Source organism: Peromyscus eremicus, chromosome 6 (assembly GCF_949786415.1).
Source record: "Peromyscus eremicus chromosome 6, PerEre_H2_v1, whole genome shotgun sequence".
In the NCBI taxonomy this organism is placed as follows: domain Eukaryota; kingdom Metazoa; phylum Chordata; class Mammalia; order Rodentia; family Cricetidae; genus Peromyscus; species Peromyscus eremicus.
Genome location: NC_081421.1, coordinates 36,532,520 through 36,538,569, shown reverse-complemented (window position 1 = coordinate 36,538,569; position 6,050 = coordinate 36,532,520).

Genomic DNA, 6,050 nt, shown 5'->3' with positions numbered 1-6,050 from the left:
GAAAATGAGTACACAACATACCCAGATGTATGGGACACAATGAAAGCAGTGCTAAGAGGAAAGTACATACCACTAAGTGCGTACGTAAAGAATTTGGAGAAATCTGATACTCATGACTTAACAGCACACCTTAAAGCTCTAGAACAAAATGAAGCAAACACACCTAAGAGGAGTAGAAGACAGGAAATAATCAAACTGAGGGCTGAAATTAAAAAAAAAAAAAAAACAGAAACAAAGAGAATAACGCATATAATCAGTGAAACAAAGAGTTGGTTCTTTAAGAAAATCCACAAGATAGACAAACCCTTATCCAAACTAAATAAAAAGTAGAAAATATCCAAATTAATAAAAGCAGAAATGAAAAAGGCAGACACCAAGGAAATCCAGACAATCATTAGGTCATACTTCAAGAACCTGTAAACCACAAAATTGGAAAATCTAAAAGAAATGGGCAAATTTCTTGATAGACACCACATACCAAAATCAAGACCAGATAAACTATTTAAATAGACCTATAACCTCCAAGGAAACAAAAGTAGTCATTAAAAGTCTCCCAACCAAAAACAGCCAAAGGACAGATGGTTTCACCATGGAATTCTACCAGACTTTCAAAGAAGAGATAATACTAATACTCCTCAAATATTCCACAAAATAGAAGCAAAAGGAACATTGTCAGATTCTTTTTATGAGGCCACAGTCACTGTGATACCCAAACCACACAAAGACTCAACAAAGAAAGAGAATTACAAACCAATTCCCCTCATGAACATTGATGAAAAACACTCAATAAAATACTCCTAAACTGAATCCATGAACATATCAAAAATATCATTCACCATGATCAAGGAGGCTTTATCTCAGAGATGCAGGGATGGTTCAACACATAAAAACCTCTCAATATTATCTACTATATATACAAATTAAAAGAAAAAAGCCACATGATCATCTCAATGTACCAGGCAACTTTGCTGTATTTAGGTATCAGTTAAAAAGTTTTCAGTATTTAATATTTATTTCAATATTTTAGAAGTAGTGTCAGATATCTACGATGAAATTGTTTCCATACTTACATTTTTTCCAATCTATATTATTTTTCTTTAAACATTGAGTAATTTAAATTTTAATGAGTACCTATCATTATATGCTGATTAAATTATACTCCTTTTATATGTTATGTTTTCAGAAATTGATTTTAAAGATTAAATTCTTATCCAATTGTGTTTTTAATTAATTAATTAATTAATTTTACACCTCAGCCACAGTTTCCCCTCTCTTTTCTCCTACAAGTCCTTCCTCTTCTTTCCCACTGTGTTCTCGCCCCTCAATCCAGTCCTCATCCATTTCTGTTCAGGAAAGGGCAGGTCTCCCATGGATATCATCAAAACAGGCATATCAAGTTGCAACTAAGCTAAGGACCTCCCTTTGTATTAAGGCTAGGCAAAGTGACCCAGTATGAGGAGTAGGGTCCCAAAAGCCAGCAAATGAGTCAAAGACAGCCCCTGCTACCACTATTAGGTCCCACAAGACCACCAAGCTACACAATTGTAACATATATGCAGAGTGCCTAGGTCAGTCCCATGCAAGCTCCCTAGTTGTCAATTTAGTCTCTGTGAGCCCCTTTGACCCCAGTTTCATTGATTCTGTGGGTTTTCTTATAGATTTCTTGACCTCTCTGGCTCCTCCAATTCTTTCTTCCCCTCTTCCTCAAGATTCCCTGAGACCCACCTAATGTTTAGCTGTGGGTCTCAGTATCTGTTTCCATCAGTTGCTGAATAAAGTCTCTCTGGTAACACTTGAACTAGGCACCAATCTATGTGTATAGCAGAATAACGTTAGGCATCATTACATTCACATTTTCCCCTCCTGTCATATTTGGTTCTATCCTAGATCTCTGGGTCATCCAGCCCATGGGTCCTATTATTCAAAGCAGTGTCAGGGATGGGCTTACACTCCTGGCATGGGTTTTAGGCTAGATTAGTCATTGGTTGACCACTCTTTCAGTCTCTAGGCCACCCTTACCACAGCACATCCCACAGAAAGGGCACATTGTAGGTCAAAGGATATGTGGCTGGGTTGGTTTTCTGCTCTCTCCACTGGTCACAGGAGATGGCCAGTTCAGACTACATATCCATCATTGCTAGCAGTCTTATCTGGGATCATTCTTGTAGATTCCTGCAAGATTCCCTTGCACCAGGTTTTTACCTGGCCCCAAAATGCCTTCTCTTTCCAGTAGTCTCTTTTAGTACTCTCCGCCATATCCCTCCAACCTGATTGCTCATGTTGCCATCCCTATCAGCCCACAGTCCACTCATGAAATCTTTCCTATTTCCCCTTCTCAGGGAGATCCATGTGTCTCCCCCTGCCCTTGACCTTTTCTTGTTACCTAGTCTCTCTGGTTCTGTGGATCATAATATATTTATCCTTTAGTTTAAAGCTAATATCCACTTATGAGTGAGTACATACTATGTTTGTTTTCTGGGTCTGAATTACCTCACTCAGGGTGATTTTTTTCTAGTTCCATCCATTTGCCTGCAAATTTCATGATGTCATTTTTATTAACAGTTGAGTAATACTCCCTTGTGTAAATGTATCACAGTTTCTTTATCCATTCATTGGTTAAGGGACATCTATGTTGTTTCTAGATTCTCTCTATTACATATACATATGAACATAGATGAGCAAGTGTCCTCATGGTATGATTGAGCACCCTTTGGGTATATGCCAAAGAGGGGTATAGCTGGGTCTTGTGGTAGATTGATTCCCAATTTTCTGAGAAACCAACATATTGATTTCCAAAGTGGCTGTCCAAGTTTGCATTCACAAGTAATGGAAGAGTGATCCCCTTCCTTCACATCCTCTCTAGCATTAGCTGTCATTGTGTTTTTGAATTTAGCCATTCTGATAGGAATGGAGCAGAGAAACATCAGGCTTGATGAGAACCAAGGAGAGCCCACTAGCAACACAAAGTTCATTAGAAACTTTTTAAAAGCAATCAGTGTAGTGTGCCAACAATCTAGATAAAGACAGTCAACTATTCATAATAAGCCAATGAATGAACCAGAGTAACAAATATATATCCTCTGTAGTCTGTTGGTCTTTTTCTGTGTGTGTGTGTGTGTGTGTGTGTGTGTGTGTGTGTGTGTGTGTGAGAGAGAGAGAGAGAGAGAGAGAGAGAGAGAGAGAGAGAGAGAGAGACCTTCTGCAATATAAAGCAAGCTGATTGCCAACATTAAGATAAATGTAGAGAAACTCAAAGCAATTCCACTAAAATCAGGAACTATACAAGGTTGCCCATTATCTCCATACTCATTCAATACAGTACTTGAATTTCTAGCTAGAACAATAAGACAACTAAAGGAAATCAAGGGGATATGAATCAGAAAGGAAGAAGTTAAAGTATCATTTTTCACAGATGATATGGTAGTATACACAAGTGACCCCAAAAATTCTACAAAGAAACTTTTACAGTTGATAAATACATTTAGTCAAGTGGCTGGATACAAGATTAACTTAAAAAAAAAGAAAAAGATAAAGAAAAAAATTCAGTGGCCCTTCTATATACAAATCATAAATGGCCTGAGGAAGAAATCAGGGAATCAACATCCTTTACAATAGCTTCAAATATGTTAATTTTTAAAATTATTTTGAACGATTCCTTATTGAGACACCCTGGCACTTCTAGATACCCTGACATTCCTTTTTGAGACACCCTGCTTGGGTACCATGCATAATTTTCAAGTTTGTAGTTTTCTTTTCAGTGAATACATCTTATATAGAATTCTTCATTCTTATTTATAGGATTCCTTTTTCACTATATTTTGATAGTTTATTTTAGAAATTCTGCTTAATTAAAAAATGTGATCTTTTGTTATTCAACTCAAAAAAGCTCCTCATGAACAATTTATATTAACTTTGTATTTTGTTTTTTCTTTTTTATTATTCTATCTTTATTATTTAAAACAATTTTTAAATTCAAGTGTATTTTTACCATATGTTTCCCCTCCCAAAAGCTCTTCCCCTACCCACCCAATTTTAAGTTCTTCCTCAAAAATCCAATACAATAGCAACCACCCAGAACCTATAACATAAAATTTTGTCAGTTCTGGCTTATAATAATTTTATTAGTGACACCTTTGTTTTATAAATTGAAGAACAAAAAGATTGCTGTTAGATGTTATATATTCACAGTTAATCATGAGCCAAATAAAATGAAGAAACACTTTAATCAAGCTTTTCTAGATTGCCGATAATAATTTAATGTTTAAATGCCAGGGAAGAATCTCATAGGATAAGGTCAGAGAGATCAATGATCAGGTTACTTTTAAGATGAGCAAAAATGTCAAACTACAGGAAAAAAAAATTGATGAAAGTAATGAAGATAAGGATTGTTTATCAAATGAACTCACATACATACATAATTTCCCAAAGTTTGCTCGGCTTTAAACAGAAATGCAAAACAGGTAAAAACAATCATTTGAAACCGCAGCAACACCAAGACTTCAGAAAATTTGATTTTAGTGCCTCCTCATGGAAATGAAGTTATTTATGCTGTGTTGGTACTGACAGAGGTGTGGGTCCCATGATAACAGAAGCAAGTTGGTCTGCATATCACCAGCTCAGATAGTATCCTAGGTTAGGCATACAGTTTCCGTGTAGGCTAATGATTCAATTCAAAATATGAAAACAATACTATGAATAATTCTGACTGCCATATAGAGTTGGCTAAGTATCATCTTATTGGGAATCATTGTCTAAAAATGGATGAATTTTTAGCATTTAAAAAAATTAGCATATAATTGCATAATTTTCAGCTTCCATTTTCTTCCAGGACCCCAATCTATATACTTCTCCTATTCTCTCTCAAAGTACACACACACACACACACACACACACACACACACACACACACACACACACACATACACACACACACACTATATATATATGTATATATATATATACATATATATAATGTATGTATGGTTAAATATATAAAGATAACTTCCTAAGGTCATTAGGTGCTACCTGCATGTATGTAATTCTAGGGCTGAGGACTTGATATCAGATACCAATTAGGAGGTTCATACTTATTGTGGACTATTACTTTAATTATGTAAATGTGTGTTACATTTGTTTATGCTGCATTTGTTTAACTATGTAAAATGTGTTGCATTTGTTTTACCTTGCCTGCCTAAGGCACCTGATGGGTCTAATAAAAAGCTGAAAGGCCATTAGCTAGGTAGTAGAGGGATAGGCAGGGCTGGTGGGCAGAGAGAATAAGTAGAAGGAGGAATCTAGGCTCCAGAGAGAATAAGGGAGAAAGAGAGAGAGATGACCAGGGCCATCCAGCCAGGCAGCTGCCAGCTAGCCAAACACAGAAGAAGCAGGAAAGTAGGACATATAAAAAGCCCTGAAACAAAACATAGATGAAGAAAAACAAGTTAATTAAGTTATAAGATCCAGTGGGACAAGCATGAGATAAGGCTGAGCATTCACGAATAATAAGTCTGCATGTCATGATTTGGGGGCTGGCAGTCCAAGAAAGTCCGCTACACATGCCTAAATAAGGTTCAAATATTTAAGCTTTGGGACAATTTGTGGTGAAGATGTTAACTTTGCTCCCCAATACACAGAAAAGGGTATTAGTAAGTAATAATCAGTAAATAGACTTCATATACAGTCAATGAAAAAACACTGATCTAATTTACCTTGAGAAAACTGATTTTTTTTTGTATGAACAGCACACAATTAAAACTCGTGGCTGAAATACAGTGTAATGATCACTCCATATAAATGCCACTACAATGTTTCTACCCTAAACTTTCTCCTCATTCATCATCCTAATGTTATCACTGCTTGGAAACTGTCGTGGTCTTTTGAATATAACTACACTCACATTTCAATACTGAACTACTAGATTTGAATTCTCAGAGAGTATCTCTAGTCATGGAATTAAAGATGACAACAAAATGAACGTCTCCGTTTTATTGAATTGAGATTTCGCAAAATTAAGTAACTTCCCAAATATACTCAATGGTATTTATTCTAAC